The 21,318-nt window shown below is 36.8% G+C and overlaps 1 long non-coding RNA gene across 1 annotated transcript in view; it reads left to right on the forward strand.

Moving 5' to 3' along the window:
• Positions 1–20,313: 20,313 nt before the first annotated feature.
• The window catches only part of LOC106996758 (uncharacterized), a 31,193-nt gene continuing 30,188 nt past the window's right edge, over positions 20,314–21,318 (forward strand). Inside the window, exon 1 of the long non-coding RNA XR_013414585.1 lies at positions 20,314–20,380. This is a non-coding gene — a long non-coding RNA (uncharacterized LOC106996758). The remainder of the gene's footprint in view (positions 20,381–21,318) is intronic.

The following is a 21,318-nucleotide window of genomic DNA, read 5'->3' on the forward strand; positions in this document are numbered from 1 at the left end:
TGCTTTTAGGAAGTTGTTTCTGTTGAAAGGAAGTTAAAACATCACATTTCTATATTGATGTGGATGATTTAGTGGGGAGTGAAATTCATGACCAAAGAAAGAGGAGCATTGCTGAAGCTACATCCTTAAGGAAATGAGAGGGGAAGGGAACCAGAACATTGGTGGGAGATTTGGCTTATACAGGAGATAAGGCAGTTCATCTATGGCAATGGGAGAGAAAGCAGTTCATTTAATGGCAATGGGAATGGCAGCATACATGTAAGGGTTCAAGTGTAGGCAGGTTGCAGATATAGAAATGGAAGCATGTAAAAAACTCCTGATGGCCTTGCTCTTCTAAATGAAAGAAAATAAGACCATAAGCTGAGAGTGAGCATGCATGAGGAGGTGTTAAAATTTGAGCCAACAGAAGACTGATGTAGTCATCCAAGTGTGGAGAGTAAAAATGCAAGGAAAATGTGGCAGATCGAAGAAGGACTATAGGCTTTTTGCAGAGCTGTTGGCTTCTGTCTTTACTATTGAAGATGAATGTGGAAAACTGGTACATTTTCCTTTAAATGGATATATTTTATTTTGCTGATTTGTATGGAAACAGCAAATTGAAGCCAGAATTAGAATGAGTTCTGGTAAATGCGATTAAAGGTAAAATTTTCTCAGATTTGTTATACCTCTAAAAATTGTGTTAATTTCTAAAATGCCACTAAAACTTTATGATCATGTATTTAAGCCCAATATGATAGAACTAAATCTCAATATAGCAATTAGGATCTCTTCCAAACCCCAAGCCAGAAGTTGGTTTGGGAGATGTTGGTGGCAGGAAACCAGTATCACTAAAGACATCAGAAGACATTAAGTCTCATTCAGGCTCATGATTGTGAAAATGTCATTTGTTATAATTAAGTCTAACACTGTATTTCTGGGAACAATTTGTATTGGGAATTTTTACATTCACATGCATAAAACAATATAGGAGGTTTGGGGAAAATGTATCCTTAGTTATCATATTTTCCAGTGATGTGATGTCAATACTCTCAAATATGAGAATCATCAAAGAACAAGTTTTGGCAGCAATCTTTGAAGATAATGCTTCCTTTATCACATTGCCAAACTTCTCCTTTAAAAATAAAAGAACAACTTATAATTATTTGTGACACTTGTGAAATGATAATGGAAGCTTTGAATAGTTCTGCTCAGAATTCACACCTATTCAATTCCATATAGAGTTGTTAAAATAAATGAGAAATACAGCCTCAAGAACAAAGATACATGAATTCAGACAAAGCAATCTAAGAAAATAGGGTTTTCTTTTTAAATTTTCATTTGAATGACACTAAGAAAACCAAACTCTTTTAAAAGTAGTCATTGGTGTTTACTAAAACACATTTTTCACTGTGCTGAACATACGCCCTTGAGGTAAAAATATTTTTCTTTGCCAAATCCTTGAGGAAGTTATAATTGGCTAATAATTCTCTGCTTTGGAAGAAAACAACCATCAATATCAAAGCTTGTATGATCATTACAACTTTTGCTATAAAATAGTGAGATTCTTAACTAAATTTTAGAGGCATGATATTATCATTTTGGAGTCTTTTCTTCATTGTATTCTTCCTGGAAGAAAACATAGTTCTTCTTTGAGGAATAGAGCTTACATTATGTTCCTAAGAGAGAGTGATGTTTCTTACAGTGGTGGCTGTGGCTGTGTGCTGCTTAGATTTTCCTTCCAGGAAGAACTTACATATTCACCTGCAAGAAGTGCAGTTAGCTGACAGCTTCCAGCTGTTAGCACCTTCAGGATTCGCCTCAGCTTTTAAGCCAAGACAATGATCTTCCTGGGCAGCCTCCAACCAATTACTAAGAAGGATGGGGATACTCTAGACCTGGCCATTTCTGCCCAACATGGGACTCCTCTCATGGGTACTCATTGTTCTGGAGCTCCAGACTCATTGCTGTGGGTTTTAGATCTGCATTACAGGCTAAAAGCTTTCAATGGTCAGTTCAGCTTCTGCTTTTTATCTTTCACAGATGTTACCTCCATTCTCCTTCCCCCCCAGATAAACTCCTTGTACTACAGTCCAAACTCTATCTCAATGTTTTCTTTCCATAGGACTCAATTGACAGTAATCCCCCTCAAATGTGTTGGGCCAAGTACTGTGCTATTAATACATACTGGGAATACAAATGTCACTTAACACATGTTTTCTATCCTAACAAGCTCACAAACTACTTGGGAAGTGAGCACCCATGATACGCATAAAGTACAAAGGAGTCAACCTAAGAAGCTATGGAGTTGTACTGGTTTTCAACTGCTTTGTGACAAATCACCACAAACTTAGCACCTTAGAACAGCATGTATGTACTATCTTGGAGTTCTGTAAGTTATATATCTCAGCAAACTTGATTGAAGTCTCTTCGTAGGGTCTCACAAGGCCAAAAATCAAGGTATCGGCCCGCTGGGCTCTTATCTGGAGGGTCTGGGAGAGAATCCACTTCCCAGCTCATTCAAGTTTCTCACAGGGTGTAGTTCCTTGTGGTGGTACAGTAGGCCTGAGGTTTCTGTTTCCTTGTTGGCTGTCAGCTGGAGGTCATTCTAGCTTCTAGAGGCCTGCCCTGTTCTTTATCATGTGGTCCAAGTCAGCAATGATGCTTTGAATCCCTCCCCTTCTTGGACTCACTGACTTCCTCTTCTGCCACCAGCAAGAGAAAACTCTCTACTGCTTAAAGGGTTCGTGTGACTGGATTATGCCCCACCTAGATAATTGCTTCTTTTATTAACTCACAGTCAACTAATTAGTAACCTTAACTACATCTGCAAAATTACTTCTATTAATTACCATAATCTGAATGAATTCGTATCATATTCACAGTCCTGGGAATTAGGCAGAAAATCTTGTGGGATCGTTTTAGGATTGTGCCTACCATAGAAGCATAGAGGAAGGGTTCAGGATGATGACATTGAGAAGGCAGAAACTTCCAGAGGGAGATGATTGTTGACCTGAATTTTTAAATAATAGCAAGAAAGTCAAATGGGGGCAGTTTTAGACAAGAGTTAGTTGGAGATTTGAAACAGTGTAGGGTGTGCCAGGATATATAAGTGGAACTATTGCTGAAGACTACTCATAGAATGTCCCAAAATTTTAAGCTTAGGGATTAGGCTTGGTTGTTGGGAAACCATAAGAAGATTTTAAGCAGGTGATTGACATGTGCGTTGGAGAGTGATTTGGCACAACATAGAAGGTGTATTTTACAGAGTATCACTAGAGGTGGAGATCAAACAGAAGCCAGAAAATGTATATATCTGAGGGAGAGTGCTTGTCTAAATCAGGACATTTGCACTAGAATGGGGAAGAGGAAAAGACTGTTTTTAATTTAGGAGGTAAATTTTGTAGCACTTAGTGATGGACAGCAAATGGAAAATGCTAGAGAAGAGGCCCTCTCTGCTGACTTTTGGCTTAGGAGACTGTCCGTGGAGGATCTATACATTGATTTGGGGATGAAAGCAGGATAGACAGATAGAAGGGAGGGGAGAGAAGTGGGATGATGAAGAATATTGAATACTGGAAGTGTCGAATCTGAAGCAGTTGTGGAACATCCACATCATCAACTTATTTCTTTCCACTGAATCAGCATAAAAGCATCCTCTTCTAATTTCCATAAATACAAAACAAGAAAACGTCCCTGAATCCCTCATTGCTCTCCAGCTACCAGCTGATATTTTCTTCTTCTTCATCCCTAAACTGCTTCCACATAACATCTCTTTTCATTCACTTCCCTTTTACTTTTCAATGCTTCTTCAGCTTTGCTTCCTAACTCACCTACCCACTCCATCGAAAATTGCTTTGTCAAGGTCAGAGGTGGCTTTCCTGTTGCCATTGTCCTCAATTTACTCAGTGCTCCAGCGGCATTTGATAGAGTTGACCTGCTACTTAAATCCACAAATTGACTTAGCAGTACATAGTGCAGGCCTAAAAAATAGAAAAAAATAATCACCCATGAAGTTCACTGTAGCATAATGAAAATAACACTGAAACGCAACCATTTATTTATGACATAGTCTCATTGTGTTTTCTAGTCAGAAAGTTAAAATACTATGCTAGGCAGTTCAGACTATATTCATCAAAATTATGTCATTCTTTTCCTAACTTAGAAGAATATTTTCTTATATCAAAAGTTAAAGCCTTTGCCTGTACTTGGATCTTGCTATCCTTTCAAACATGCCTGAAGAGGTGAAAAATGTTACCAAGTTTTCAAAACAGGCTAGGCAGAGGCAGAGGCAGAGGTGAGAGTGAAACTGGCTTTGAGGTCAAGTAATCCATTGTTTTCACTGCTCTATAAATTTTGTTCTCACTTTCTTTTTCACTTAGAACTTCATGTAAAGATACTTACCAAATTTCCATTAATTATTTAAATCATGAAATATTGCAGACATGTAGAATTACATAAAGGATAGATAGATATATAGAACATGCATATTCCCACTATCTAAGAAATAAAATCAATTTTTTTCTGTAGAGGAAACTATTAATACAGTTTTAATATTTATCAATCTCATTTATTTCTTTACATTTTTGCTAAATGTGTATGTAGTCCTATGTAGTACATAGACTCATTTTGAATGTTTCCATTTCTGTGTAAATGAAATCACTGAGTATATAGGTCTTTGCCTAACATATTTGTGATTTATCCATAATGAATTTTCAGTTGCTAAGAATTCATTTTCACTGTCATGTAACATTTGATATATGATAATGTCAAAATTTATTTACCTGTTCTTTTGATAGACATGTAAGTTGTTAATAAATTTTCCATTGTTGCTATTTTTAAAATGTCTCCTTATGAATGTGTATGATCATTTCTTTGCTGTATATACCTATAAATATGCTTTCTGAGTAGCAGGTATAATAAACTCATCAGATTTGCTAGATATTGCTAATTGCTCTCAGTAGTTGCCTTCCCCAGTGGGATAAAAAAATCTTATTTATTATTCTTATCAAAACACTGTTTTCAGAGATTCGCAGTAATATCTAAAGTTAGTTTTCATTTGCACTTCCCTCTTTGCTACTGAGATTGAACATCTATTCATATTTAATATTTACTAGTTTATTTACTTTTTCTATCTACTGCCTGTTCATATCTATTGATATTTTATACTAGGTTCATTTTTATTTTTCTTTATTGATTTGTAGAAATCCTTCATATATTCTGGCAAACACATGTGGCAGGTACTGTTACATGCTTACTCAATACCCATGTAATATACCATGTTCTCTAAAACTGTCATTATGACAGAAATTTGTTTTCCATTCTAATTTTATAATGAGCTTGCTATACTATAAAAAGTGAAAACAAAGCAAAACATTAGTGAAACATCGTTTGAGTTATGTTGAATGCATATATTAATTTTAAGGAAACTGCCATCTTCACGATATTGAATTTCCCTGTCTTTGAAATTATCTCTACTTATTTACATCTTTAATTTCTTTCAATAAAATATTTGAAATGCTGTGTATCATTATGACACCCATTTTCTTGAATTTATTTCAAGGTTTTTTTTTACTTTTGGAAATTATTGTAAATTAAATACTTTAAAAATTTATTTTATGGACCAGTTTGTTGCTGTGGTATTGACATTAAACTAATTTTGTTTGTTGGTCTGTTATAAAGCAATCTTGCTAAAATTATTGGTTATAATAATAGTTAAGTCTCTTGATTTTGTTATGTAGAGCATCATATTCTGACAAGTAATGCCAGATTTGTTTCTTGCTTTGGAAATTTCCTATTATTTTGCACTGTGCTTGCTGACTAGATCCATAAAACAATAATAAAAAAAAAAGACTGATGAGTACTTTTGTTTTGTTTCTGATTTTAAAGACATTATACCTAATATTTAATTATTAAGTGTAATGTTTCTTTATTCTTTTGGTATATCTGGTTCAAGAACTTTCTATTCCTATTCCTAGAGTTTTTAATCATAAATGAACAATGAATTTTAAGAAAGTCTTTTTCTGTTACTGAGATATACTTTTTTCTTTTTATCTCTTAGTTTTGTTGATTATATTAATATATTTTGTCATGATAAACCATCCTGAATTTTTGTGCTGCCTGCATTTGACTTGATAATATTTTATTTAGAATGTCTGCATGTGTCTTCTTGAAGGACATTGCACTATAACTTAACCTTGTGTCCGTGTTCACGTTAGTATTTTCTTTCTAGGTTTTTCTCACCACATAAAATATGTTATAGAGTAGTTCATCTATTTCTCTTCCATGAAAGAGTTCATCTGGTAGATTGGAGGACCACTTTTCCTTGTGAGTATATTGATTTTGTGTCCTTACCTGTTATTATTTGACTTACACTCTCTGTGTCCCTGAGAGTATTCCTTGTGCATTAGCATTGGGGTTGGACACACAATTTATATGAGAAATAAGTCTTTGTTTTTGCAGATTACTGACACATTTGACATTTTTTGCAACTATAGCATAAATGAACTAACACATCACCAAAAATTAAAATTACGTTTTTCTTTAATGTCTGATAGAAATCACCTACAAAATTATTTTTCTCTTTTAAATGAGATTTTTAAAACGATACTAATTACTTTAGTAATTGTAGATCTATGTGGGTCGTAAAAATTTATTTCTGAATCACTTTGAATAAATTAAGTTATAATTGTCTAGAAAACTCTCCATTTTGTTTATGTTCTTTGTCCTAAAGTTGATATAAAGTTCTACTCATTTTTAAATTTCTTCTGCCTCTACATGTTCTCCCTGTTTTAAAATGTCAATTGATTATTTCTTCCTTTGGTTTGTTCTTTATTAATCTTGCTGTGCTTTGCCTTATTTAGTTTATTAATCTTTATTTATTTATTTATTTATTTTGAAATGGAGTCCGTCTCTGTCGCCCAGCCTGGAGTGCAATGGTGCAATCTTAGCTCACTGCAACCTCCGCCTCCCAGGTTCAAGTGATTCCCCTGCCTCAGCCTCCCAGATGGCTGGGACTACAGGCACATGCCACCACATTTGGCTTATTTTTTTATTTTTAGTAGAGACGAGGTTTCACCATGTTGGCCAGGCTGGTCTCAAACTGCTGACCTCAGGTGATCAGCCCGCCTTGGCCTCCCAAAGTGCTGGGATTACAGGCTTGTGCCACCGTGCCAGGCCTTTATTAGTATTTTCAAAAAGTCAACTCTTTATTGAATATCTTGAATCTTTATTTCGTATTATTTATTTAATTTCATTATCTACTCATTTATTATTTTTCTTTTTCTTTCTTTGTGATTTTCTTTCTTTAAACTTTATCTTTTTAGAACACTTTTAAGTTCACAGAAAAATGGAAAAGAAGGAAGATAGATTTATCATTTACCCCTTTCCCCCATACATGCATGAATAGCCTCCATCCACCATTAACAAAGTCCCCCACCAAAAAGTGGTACATTTGATGCAACCATTGAACCTATATTGACACATCATTATCACCCAAAGTCCATAGTTAATATTGACTCTTGATGTTGTACATTATGTATGTTTGAACAAATGAACAATGACATTATCCACCATTAAAATATCATAGAGAGCAGTTTCATTGCATTAAAATTGTCCTGTTCTCCACCTATTCAACCCTGCTTCCTCTGGAACTCCTGTCAACCTACTGATCTTTTTTAATGTCTCCATAGTTTTTCCTTTTCCAGAATATCATGTATTTAGAATACAGTATGTAGACTTTTCAGATTGGCTTCTTTCACACATTAACTTGCTTTCCAGTTTCTTCCATTTCTTTAGAAATATCAAGTCATATAATGCATCATATCAAAAGGCCAAAGGAGAAAAAAAAAACCTACACGATCATATCAATTGATGCAGAGGAAACATTTAACAAAATCCAACACCCATTCATGATTAAAAACTCTCAGTAAACTAGGAATAGAAGGGAACTTCCTTAACTTGATAACGAATATCTACACATTAGAACTAACATCATACTCAACAGTAAAAAACTAGAAACTTCCCCACTAAAACCAAGAACAAGGCAAGAATGTCCCCTTTAAGCAGTATTTTTCAACAGCATACTGAAAATGCTAGCTAATACAATATGAAAGGAAACCAAAATAAAAGATATATTGATTGGGAAGGAAAAAAATACTCCTGGGTCTAATAAGCAATTATACCAAGGTTGTAAGATATGAAGTCAATGTATAAAACTCAGTTGATTTCCTGTATATAAGAAATGAATAACTGGAATTTGAAATTAAAACACAATACCACTTACATTAGCAGCCCAAAAATGAAATTTTTGGGTATAAATTAACAAAGTATATACAAGATCTATATGAGGAAAGTTATAACACTCTGATGAACAAAGTAAAAGAAGAACTAAATAATTGGAGAGACATTCATGTTCTTAGATATGAACCATCTTGCATTTCTGTGCTTTGTGAATTTGGCTTGATAGTATTTTATTTAGGATGTCTGCAGTTTTCTTCATGTAAGACATTGCAATACACTTTAACCTTGTGTTGGTATCCATGCTGGGTTTTATTATCTAGGTTTTTCTTACCACATAAAATTTGTTATAGAGTAGTCCATCTATTTCACTTCCACAGGAGAGTTTGTTTATCTATGGTAGATTGGACCACTACCCTTTTCTGCGAGAATATTGATAATGTTGTATGTCCTTGCCTTTCATTCCATTTTCATGACTCTATATTGTTAAGATGTCAATTCTTCCCAACTTGACTTATAGATTCAGTGCAGTCCCTGTAAAAATCCCAGCAAATTATTTTGTGGATCGAAAAACTGATTTTAAAATTTATATAGAAAGGTAAAAGACCCAAAATAGCCAACACAGTGTTGAAGGAGAAGGAGAAAGTTGGAAGGCTGACACAACCTTACTTCAAGACTCATTATCAAGCTACGGTAATCAAGAAAGAGTGGTACTGGTGGAAAAATAGACAAATCAATGTATAAGCCATCCAGTCTATGGTATTGTGTTATAGAAGCCCCAGTGACTAAGACAGTACACAATTAAAGTGTAGACCAATCCAAATATATTTCCTTATTATTTTCCTTTATTTTAATCAACCTAACTACTGAGAATGTAGCCTTTTGTGTTTTATGCTACAGTCTAAATTAGGAATGTTAACTTTGTGGATTCAAGGCAAAATGTCTTGTCCTCTTTGTAATGATTAGAAAGCAAGGCAATAAGTAGCACAGAATAACAAATGACCTAAGTTTGCTACAAGTAAATGCCCATTTTTTACAGTGGTTTTCAACATCTTTTTCATTTTTGGATTTAAAGTTTCCCTTATTTTCTAGCAGGGCCAAATGTACATTGGAAAAGATGGTTAAAATGTATTCACCATACTTACATTTTTATATGGGGAAGGTTTTTGATGTCTAATATGAATTAAGCTGAAAATGATAGTCTCCTTTCATTCTTAAACTCTTTACATTCTGAATTCCTGCTTTCACCTCCGTTCTTGCAAATTTTCTCAAAGATCTCATAAATACCAAATTTTATTTATGCCTCTCAGTGCTCATTTGCTCATCATTTCCCCTCATTTCTAATTTCTGTTTTCCATTGCCGTTATCTTTTTTTTTTTTTTTTGCTCTCTTTGTAACACTACCACCATTTCCTAAGGTTCAGACTTCAAAATTACATAATAAATTTTCCTCTCTGTACCCTATATTCCATTAATCAGGAAATTCTATAGATTCTTACTACTTATTATGCTTTTGTCTATTTTTTTTTCTATCATTCTCAGACCAGCAAAAAGTGAGACCCTGCAATGTTTCTTGTTGGTCTTTCTCATCTTTGTATATGCCCCACCTCCATGTCTGATCATGGCTTTCCTCGCTTTAAAAATCTAGAGACTAATGTATTATATATTATATAACTTTCTTAGGTTAATATTCAAATTCTTCCTTTATTTGGCCCTAGACTATTTTCAACCATATCTTTCACAAAACACTTTTGAAGACAAAAATCATGCCATATGAAATGATTTATTGTTCAGTAAACATAAAATCACTCCTTTCAATTTCTTGGGCTTGTGATGTCTTCCAAATGAAATACATTTTACAATGCGTTTGCATCCCCACAAATTGAAAGTAACTTTTGTCAAGATAGAGACTAAATGCTTGGTACAGACATCTTGCATGGATGCTACCAAGGATTCCAAAGTTGGAAATTATCTCCCTTTTCTTTTCTTCTGCAGAATCTTTTATCTATTTTATTGTGTTTCTCAGATGCTGCCTGGTTAGATGGACATTTACATATATCTTCCTGTTAAACTGCAAGGTCCATGATAACTGGGTCTTTTCAACCTCTTTATATAGTTTTTGGTACTAATCACAGTGAATAAATCATAGAAGATTTTCAACAAATGCTTATTGAGTCTGGAGGTAAATATTGTGAATGCAAACTAATCTTTCTTTTTAAGAATGTACAAAATGCTATTATTCTTTATGATGAGGAACCAAATAGAAATCAGTAAAGACAAAAGAAGGCTTCTTTTGTCCTCTATAGATGATATGTCATTCCGGAAAAACACATGCTCTAGTTTCCTAAATTGAAAACTTATAAATAGCATTATAATATCACCATGGTATACCATCAAAAGAAATAATTAAAATTGTTTTACAACTGAATTTAAAGAGTATCCCTTATATTGCGTATTACTTTACTCATTTAATTATCGTTACCTTCTGTGTTGGCCCAAGATTGCATAGCAAGTAAATGTTGGAGATTAAATGTATACATAACTCTTCTAAAACTCTAATTTTGTATACTTCACACATATTTGTTCTATTATATTAAGCTTATACTGGTTGTAGAATTTCCTTTGTGAGATCATATATCAACAAAAGGTCAAAGACAGTGTTCAACTCCCTTGCAGAATATGTTTAAATGCATTGTACTAAGCTCCAACATAGTCATTCTGCATATGTGGGAAAGTTCTTTTCAGACTTAGAGTTCTTGAATTAGAATAAGAGTTTGAAATTACACTTACAACCTGATAGGAGCTGATATGTTATACTAAATACAAACTATAAGTAGTATTTTTTCAAACTGTTGACATGTGCCCAGGTAATACATGGACTACATTGTTTCCCCAAAAGGTTTTTGGTTTAATCTAGTGTTTTTCAGATCAGATTTCACAGATGTGTTGTCAGGAAATGTTAGATGGTCCACACATCCTATATAGTCACTAATTTAGTGTTAGTTTTGTGATTCTATTTGAAATAAGCAATTGACACAATTGATAGCATTTAGCTTTTATTGTATTGGCAAACATGTCTTAGCATTAGCAATTACCTTGGCATTTTCCAATATTAAAATGATCACTATCTGTTGCTATGTTTATATTTGGATTTTTATTATAAGCATATCTACCATTTGATCCTAATATCAAAAACATAAAATCATTCTAACACAATTTTCATGTTGGACTTTTTAACATTAACAGACAAATATATAGGTATAAATTTCTATTGAAAATGTTTTCATAGATTAAGATTTCAATTTATTAAGCAATATAATAAATTGGGACCTGATAGTAAGAAAGAGCTTTGAGGGAAAGTAATGTCCCATTTATAGTGGATTGAGAAAAGGAAAACAGAGGCTGATTTAAAATGCAAATACAACATGTGCACCAAGGGAAGGGCCAGATGCTATCACAAAGGAAAAGATCACTTAAATAGAGAAAAGTGGTGAGGCGTTCCTGCTATCACCATTAGTTTGCTGAACCTCCACTTACACTGTAGCAGTCAGTACCGCATTTATATTGAGAGTTTCAATTTAGTTTAGCAAAATATCCATCACATTAATTTAATGCTGTTACTCTGAATTTTTATTTTCTTAACTTTTTTTAGTATTTGCTATAAATGCTTGGTTTTATGGTTGGGAGAGAATTAGGTACATAAGGGATTTATTCTGTCGTATGCTTTTATATATTAAGCAAGATAAAAATAACTGAAGTCAACACTGCTAGTTCATAATACATCTTTCCTTTATGTGAGTTTTTTTTTTTCTTTTCTCTAGTTAGGAGTCATTGTCTTTAACTATAATCATTCATACAGCAGTTTATAAACAAAAACAAACATAATCTAAATACCTACTATAATCTGTTTTTGAAATGCTAATAACAGGTTTGCCAGTTTTAAAGTGTAAAGCAATTCATTATCACAGCTAGCTGACAAAAGCTTGGGGGCAATGATTTGCTAAAATGATATTAAGAAAAATACAAAACAGTTAACCCTTGAACTTTGAAACTGTTTGAAAATACTCGAATGAGTCTGTACTAGTATGTATAACATTTTGTTATTTATGGACATTTAAAAACAAATGAAAACGCTTGAAAATAGCTGAAAATTAAATACATCTTAATCAAACTAAGTCAACTTCCTCCTCAAGGTGAATAAAATAGCAACAAAAAATTCAGGGTCTCTATTTACCAAAAGTTTATTCTTGTATTTCTTCTCTCTCTTGTTTCACATATTTCAGGCATTTTGCCGATGTTTAGGCCAGTGATCTATTTATTGCCATGAGATAATATAACAATAGATGATAGTGGTCAGAAGTCTTCTCAAACTGCACAGCTTTCTCCCTTAGTAGATTTAGGAGTTTTGTGTTTCTTCCCAAAATAATTTGATTATACTTTGCCAACTGCCAAAATTCTTGTACTAGAGAAATGAGTAAAGTAGCCCTCTAGTGAGGCTATTCATTTGAAGCCAGATTTTCACTCAATACAACAAAATGGCTGCAGGCAGCTGTTTCACAGTGACCCTAAAATTCTGTGTTTTACAAATGCATATATTCAGGATTATAAGCTTTGGTGCCACCTGCTCTTGAATAGTGTGCCATTTTTCTTCCCCACTGCTCCCCTAACCCTTCATCATCACTTCACAAATCTACTCTCCAACTATTAATCCAAATGAAAATATCAAATACTTGGTTCAATGGTAAGATAAAATTACCATTATTGCTATGGTTTGAATGTATGTGTTCCCTCCGAAATTCATGCTAAGTCTTAATCCCCAGTGCAACAATATTAAGAGGTGGAGCCTTTAGGAGATGATCAGCCTCAGAAGAGGAGCGCTGCAGTGAGACCCTCATTCTTCTTAGTGTGTATCTAAGTGGTCATGATCAGAATGCGGGCAGAAATAGGGAAAGATTCTGAGATGGTCTTAGACGGAAAAGACAAGTACTATATTGAAAACTAGAGGAAAGGACAACCTTGTTACAAAGTTGCAAAGAACTTGGCTGCATTGCGTCAGTGTCCTACGGTTTTGTGGAAGGCAGAATTTAAGAGCAGTGAACTTGGATATTTGTGGAGGAAATGTCTGTGTAAAGTGTTCAGGCTGCTGCATGGCTTCTATTGATATCTTAAAGTAAAATGCAGAAGAGAGAAATGGAATGTATAATCAAAAATGGAACAGAAATTAACGATTTGGAAATTCTAAACCTTTCCATGTAAAGAATGAAAAGGGGGTGTTTTGGGGAGAATATCAAGAATGTGGCCAAGTGATACGGAAATTAGTATGGATAAAAGGAACCCAGATGCCATTCGTCAAGACAGTGTAAGAATGATCCTGAAGGAATTTTGGAGATCTTTAAGGCTGCCACTCCCATCACAGACCCAGAGTGCCAGGGCCTTGAGAGCAGAAATATCTCAGGGTAGGGGCCCCGAGGTCTGGGCTCACAAAAGGGCTGAGGTCTGGGCTCAGAGAAGGGCCGCAGCTCTTCTCTCCTCATCGCCCGCAGCGCCGTGAGAGGGAGGGTGTGTTTCAGGGGGCTGTGTTTCAATCTGTTTTTACAGCTCTTTCGGTCCTGGGGCCCCGCTCCAGCCCGCATCTCCTGGACTGGCCTGGCCCTGCCTCTGCTTCCTGTTGTGTGGGGCGACCACTCAGTGCTGGCAGAGGGTGGGAGGGCTATAGTGTTCACAGCTCTGGCTCAGGCAATACCAAGGTCTGGGCCCCCAGAAGAATCACTACTCTTCATTCCCACAGTCTGTGAGCGTGTCGCTGCCTGCAGCTCGGTGAGTCAGCCAGGAAAGTGTTACAGCTCCTTTCACTCCCGCTGTTTGGCAGGTCCTGAGTGCTTATCCCGCATCCAGGAAGAATGAAGTTATGCGGACACCTGGAGAGTGAGCAAGGCTGGGAAGAGCTTTATTGGGCAACCAGACAGCTCTCAGAAGAGAGGTGACCTGAACAGCTAACTCCTATCTGCAGGTAGGTACTCCCAACTAGCGTCCAGTCTGGCGGTGGGGAATGGAGGAAGTGTGTGTTGATTGGTCCATTAGCAGGAGAAAGTCCATGCTAATTGGTCCATGGGTGGCCATGGAAAAAGCACCACTTGATTGGCTGGAAGACATCAAGGAAGTTGTCACTCCGGCAGCGGACTTCACCTGGAACTGGCAATTTGTTCCCCAGTTCACTGGGGACCCACCTCCCCTGCCTAGGAACCTGTGTGCCTCCTGCCACCATCAACATGCCATCCATGGCGCCCAGGCTGTCTGCACCGAGGAACACCCGCAGGCCCATTCTGAACCACCCTCAGCCCCTGGCCTCCCTCTCGTGTTCTTCAGTGGCCACAGTTTTAGCCTCAGAAGCAGTTTCTGGAGGGACCCGAGGCCGTGGGGGGGGGGGGGGGCGCTGGCATGTTAGTGTTCCCCTGAGCACATGCACATCTGACCAGATTGTGACAGCTCTCGGGCTTAGCTGTTGGGACACGTCCACAACTTTGCTCTGCCGCGGAGCAGTGCTGGGAACAAAGAGAGGCCAAGTAGCGGGGGCAGGCACTTCCGAGCCTGTGGGGGCAGGAGGCTTCCCAGGCCCCGGAGAGCTCAGGGATGGATGCCTGGATCTGGAGCTGTGGCTGGGCAGCTGCCCACTCGGTAGGGTGTGAGTTTCTCACTGGGATCACCTGTTCCTGGTCCCCGCCGGCTCTACAGAGGATTCAGCCCTGCCCGTGCCTCCCCGGCTGCAGTTGATGTCCTTGCAGCAGCTGCTCCAGATGGGCTGCCGCCACCACCAAAAGATTCTTCTCAAAACTCAAGATTTGATACTGTCTGCCTTGTTGGGCTTGGGCTTAATTGGAACTTTTTAATGTTTATCTTATGCTTGTCCCACCATTGTATTTTGGAAGCAAAATAGTGTTTGATGTCATAGGTTCACAGCTGGAGGGGAATTTGCCTCAGGATGACTCATACCTTGACTCTCACCCATATCTGATTTAAATAGGACTTTTGACTTAGACTTTAATGCTAATGGTGGAACAGGTTAAGACTTTTGAGGCTATTGATAAGAAATAAAGGCATTTTGCATGTGGGAAGGATATGAATTTGGGGGTGGGGGCTAGGGGCAAAAATGCTGTAGTTTGAATGTATTCCCTCCAGAATTCATGTTGAAACTTAATCCCATCTGCAGCAGTGTTAAGAGGTGGTGCCATTATGAGGCGATCCCTCATGGATGAAATTAGTGTGCTTACAAAAGGGCTCGAGGGAGTGAGTTTGGCTCCTCTTGCCCTTCCTTCCACTATGTAAGGACACAGTTTGCCCATTTTGCCACACGAGTTTGCAGCAAGTTCCCCACCAGACAATGAACACCTGTACCTCGATTTTGGACTTTCCAGCTTGCAGAACTGGAAGACAATTTTTCTTCTTCACAAATGGTCCAGTCTCAGATATTTTTGTGATGGCAGCACAAATGGACTAAGACAATTATCTTTCTTTTTTTTCCCACAGCTCATTGATTAGGACTGTTGAAGCTTGGGAGGCAGATGCCTGTCGGAAGCATGGAGAATGTTTAAAAAGATAGAAGTCTATCTAAGACATTTATTGCCAGCTGTCACAGATCCCATATTTAGAAAGGCTCCCAGGCCAGCATGGTGGCTCACGTCTATGATCCCAGTACTTTGGGAGGTCTAGGCGGGTGGATCACGAGGTCAGGAGTTCGACACCAGCCCGGCCAACATGGCGAAACCCCCGTCTCTACTAAAAATACAAAAATTAGCTGGGTGTGGTGGCACGCGCCTGTAATCCCAGCTACTCAGGAGGCTGAGGCAGAAAAATCGCTTGAACCCCAGAGGTGGAGGTTGCAGTGAGCCGAGATCACACCACTGCACTCCAGTCTGGGTGACAGAGCAAGACTCCGTCTCAAAAAAAAAAAAAAAAAAAAAAAAAAAAAAAGAAAGAAAGAAAGAAAGAAAGAAAAAAGAAAGGCTGCCATCCCAACAATTATGCACAAAAGTCTATTCAAGTGTCTTGCATGTACAGAGATTTTTTCTGATTATTTGATTATGCTATTGTTCTGTGAGTAAATTAATGCTCTGGGTGAGCAAATAGAGTGGCTAGTATTTATTTCTTAAATGTTTGATTTATTTTTTTTCCAAAAAAGATAAGTTCCTTTTTTCCTTTTTCTTTTTTTTTTGCACTTAACTAAAAATATCCCTTCACTGTCACATCTGAATTTGAAAGAAAGTTGCATCCTTTTTCTTAGACTCAAAACAATTTACCAGGTTTTTGCAGTGTTTCAAAATGTTTTAAAAATTCTTTAGCTATAATATCCCAAAAGGTCATAAATTGACAATATTTTTCCATGAAGGTCAGTTTCCATCACTTTTGTCCCTTTTTCAGCTTCTATCTGTCACGGCAAATCTCTGTACCTCTTTCCTTCTGTCTGCCTTTTTTTCACTTTCTTTGCAATGTTTTCTCTGTGCTTTTCCCGCAAAACTCTTGTTTCTTTATCCATTTCACAACACTCTGTAAATTGTTCATAATATAGAAGTATATTTCAGTATGAATATATGTATGTATATTTAACACATACATATAGAAATTTGAACACTTTAAAATATGACCAAATGACTTTTCATTGTCTTTTAGGCAATATCTTTAATTATACACTAAATTCATATTTTCATTTGATAAGGAATTTACTCATGCCAACTAAAATTTATCTCTTTATTTCCTCCTCTGTTTTGCTACTTACATTATTTTTATTATTCTATTTACTAAAATATTTAGATGTTTATTTCTTGTTTCATCAATATTAAAACTATTTCAAAATACATCACTAAGTAATAGGATAAAATTAGGGCTCCTTTACTCCTGTTTATCTACTGCCTACAACCTTAAGTATTTATTTTTATATACCAAACCATTATTTTTTAATTGTTCTATTTGTAATATTTACATTCTATTGAATAACTAATAGAATGCAATTAAAAGGGAATTCAAAATTCCTTGTTTATAGGTTAAGTTTTTAAAATGGAAAATAAATAAAGTTTGTTATAATATTATGATTATATAAATATATTACAGGAATAAACATGATAACCAGACCCACAGAAAATGCATGTAGTTCTATGTCATTTCAAAGAGAATGAGTATGTTGCAAGAGAGATCAAATGTATTCAGATTCTTATATGTTAATGCTTGTTTAAAATCAAGTCATAATAAAGGACAAGCTACAAAGTGAGAAAAAAATACTGGGACATCACTTATCTGACAAAGGACTATGTATAGAATATAAAAACACCACTCAAAACTCAACAGGTAATAAAACAACCAATCCTGTTTTAAAAATTGGAACATAAACCATCACTTCACCAAAGAGCATATACAGATGGAAACAAGCACATGAAAAGATGATCATCATCATTTCCCCGATTAGAAAAATACAAATTAAATCCACAGTGAAATAATATATATTAGAATGACTGGAAAAGGAAACCAAGCAGATGTCACAAAACCAAGCAGATGTCACAAACCAAGCAGATGTCACAATACAAATATGCACTTAATATATGATCAAGGAATCCCACTCAGGTATTTATTCTAGAGAAATAAAAACATGTTCATATAAAAGCTCACGTACAATATTTATAGCAGCTCTTTTTATAAATGCCAAAACATAGAGATAAACTAAATTTCTTTAACGAGTGGATATATTGTGATACGTTCATATAATAATCTTCAATAATAAAAAGTAGTAAACTATTGATACATACAAGGATTAATATTTAAGGCATTAAGCTGTGCTGAAGAAGGGTGTTTTAAAAGGTTACATAATGTATGATTATATTTATATGATGCCTTAGAAAAGGCATAACTGTAATGAAGATGAAATAATGAGTGAGGTTGGGTGAAGTGGCTCATGCTTGTAATCCTAGCACTTTGGGAGGCCGAGGCGGGCAGATCACCTGAGGTCAGAAGTTCAAGACCAGCTGACCAACATGGTGAAACCCCGGCTCTACTAAAAATACAAAAATTAGCTGGACATGGTGGCGTGTGCCTGTAATCCCAGCTACTCGGGGGCTGAGGCAGGAGAATCTCTTGAACCCGGGACGGGGATGTTGCAGTCAGTTGAGATCATGCCACTGCACTCCAGGTTGGGTGACAGAGTGAGACTCTATCTCAAAAAGAAGAAGAAATAATGAGTGGTTGCCAGAGGTTAGTGTTGGGGAAATGGTGCAACTACAAAGGGGCAGCAAGCTGGAGATTTGTAGGTGGAGGAAATTGTTTGTATCCTCAACTATGGATCGTGGTGGTATTAACATGTTTTAATACTCATGGAATTGTACGTCAAAGAGATCAATTTTAGTGTATGTAGTTTTTAAAGAGTAAGATAAAGTAAAATAAGTTGTACCATGTATTAGTTACTTCAGATCTGGAATATAACTTCCAACACTTTCCCTAGAATTTCCTATTGTATTTTTCCTTTTTGATAGAAGAAAATATATACTTTTAATCAAGTAAATGTATAAAAGATTTATGTAAATGTATACATTTATATAAATTATGTAAATTTATAAATTTATGTAAATATCTTACAGCTTCTTAATAATAATAATAGTATATGTTACATGGCACTTACTTTCATTTTGAGAGCATTCTTGGAGTCCTTTGACCTTCTATCTAATTTTGACTAAATATTTGCTAGGTGTACTATACTATTACATCCATAATTTTTTTACCTTTGCACTCCTGGGTTGGTTCTGTTGTTTCCTGGATTTTGAGCTCTTTTCTCAGGAAAGTTTACAATTTTCTCTATTTAATATTTAATTTTTTTAACTAAATCTTCATGAGAGGTAAGATTTATAAATTTTTGCATGCCCCAAAAATATATTTTTCTTTTATGCCTGGTAATAATTGGTCTGGGTAAGGAAATCTATGTTCCATGTCATTTTTAAAGAGCTCTGAAAGTGCGGATATCAAACTCACTGTCTTAATTTGGGTTCCTCGAGAAAGCAGGAACTAAGCAAAAATTTAAGTATAGGTAGTTGATTTTGGTGTTAGACCCAGGAATCAGAAGTGAGAGAGTGGGGAGAGTGAGGTTGTTAAGAAAGAAAATGTAATGTTAGGGTGCTCTATCAAAGTAGCTGCTGTGGACAACTGGGCCCAATTCCTGCAGCATCTTCTGAGACTGTACCTACTACCTCCCAGATTTTTCCATCTGGAGTATAGGACACTGGAGTACTTGATACACAGGTTACCACTCCACATTGTTTGTTGGATTCTCTTTATGTGCATTAAATTTCTCCTTCCACTGCCATTTGTTGTTAGTACTTGAAAGTTCCTACAATGCTGGAGAAAGCTCTGAGGCAAAATGCAAAAAGATGCACATTTTTTCAGCATTATATAAATTTGAGGCCACTTGGAACTGTCTACTACAATTGATAATGAAATCATATTGTGCATTGATAGGATGTGACCAAGGACCCACCCCAGAGGTGTCTGGTTCACTCCTTACACTGTAGATATATCTGCTTATGTACCTGACATGGTTTGGCTGTGTCCCCACCCAAATCTCATCTTGAATTGTTATTCCCATAATCCCTATGTGTCATGGGAGGGGCCCGGTGGGAGGTAATTGAATCATGGGGGTGGTTACCACCATGCTGTTCTCCTGATAGTGAGGGAGTTCTCATGAGATCTGAGGGTTTTATAAGCATCTGGCATTTCTCCTGTTGGCATTCATTCTCTCCCCTGTCACCCTGTGAAGAAGTGCCTTCTGCCATGATTGTAAGTTTCCTGAGCCCTCCCCAGCCAAGAAGAACTGTGAGTCAATTAAACCTCTTTTCTTTCTAAACTACCCAGTTTTGAGTATTTCTTGTGAGAACAGCTGGTACGGTACCACATTAAGTTCACTCAGTTTCTAATACTTCAAGGTAGTGACCAGCTGGAATTTTTATAAGATTTAATACAGGAGTCTTAGTGGAACAGACTACAGTCCCTAATGCTGCCACTTTGTCCGAGACCATTAGAGATATTTACCATCTCTTGTCTCAATTGTTCATTCTAGATTTTCTCCCTTTTTCAGGCAGAATTTTATCTCATCTAAACAGCTTACCTGGTGTGATGACCAAGAGCTTTCTCTCTGAAAGGTCAGTTAAATTACTCAAAGTTTCTTCTGTGATTACCAACCATCTACTTCTGGATAACAAGGCACTAAAACATTTAGTGGCTTAAAACAACATATTATTTATTGTTTATTATGGTTTCCTGTGTTGACTAAACTTAGCTGGATTGTTGCTTGGGATCTCTCCTATGGCTGCAGTCTGTTAGAAATAGATATTGCAGTCATCAGAAGGCCCAAATGACCTGAATGCCCAAGTTCCAGTTCACTGCAGGCTGTTGACTGGAGTATCTACACATTGCCTGTCCATGTCTTAGGCTTCTCAGGTATGGCAGTTGAGTTCCAAAAATAAGTTATAGACAGACAGGAAGTAGAAGTGTTATGGGATCTTTGTGGTGTCAGTTTTTCTGGCTGGAAACCTCTGTGGCTAGTGGTGCCTTTGCCTGAGTTCTTGTCCTATGTCCAGAAAGAATGAGGTATGCAGACAAATGAAGGATGAACAAGACAAAGAGGAGCTTCATTAAGTGTTAGAACAGCTCAGAGGAGACCTGCAGAGGGTAACTCCTCCCTGTTACTATCAATGTCTGCTGCTCTCAGCAGAGTGGGGGCCCTGGAGAGGGTAGCTCCTCTCTGCAGCTGGTAGCTCTCATGCCTCTGCTGGTCTCTGAAGCTCTCAGTAAGAGAGGGTAGCTCCTCTCTACAGCTGGTCATCCCAGTCCCATCACCTCTCTGTTCTCTCCACTCTCTGCCCTGCTCTGACTGAGCCCGGGGCTTTTATTGACCTCAGAGAGGAGGAAGTATGTGCTGACTGGTCCATGGGCAGCCATGGGCAGGCCCAGGAAAAGGCACCATAAGTTCCCCATCTTGTCTGCAGGACTGGCATCCTGGCCTCAGGCTTCAGGCCTGTTCTGGCCTGAAGGTGGGGCTTCACTGGGGATTCACCCCCTTCCTCCCAGGAGCCTGTCT

Source organism: Macaca mulatta, chromosome 2, assembly GCF_049350105.2.
Source record: "Macaca mulatta isolate MMU2019108-1 chromosome 2, T2T-MMU8v2.0, whole genome shotgun sequence".
Lineage (NCBI taxonomy): Eukaryota > Metazoa > Chordata > Mammalia > Primates > Cercopithecidae > Macaca > Macaca mulatta.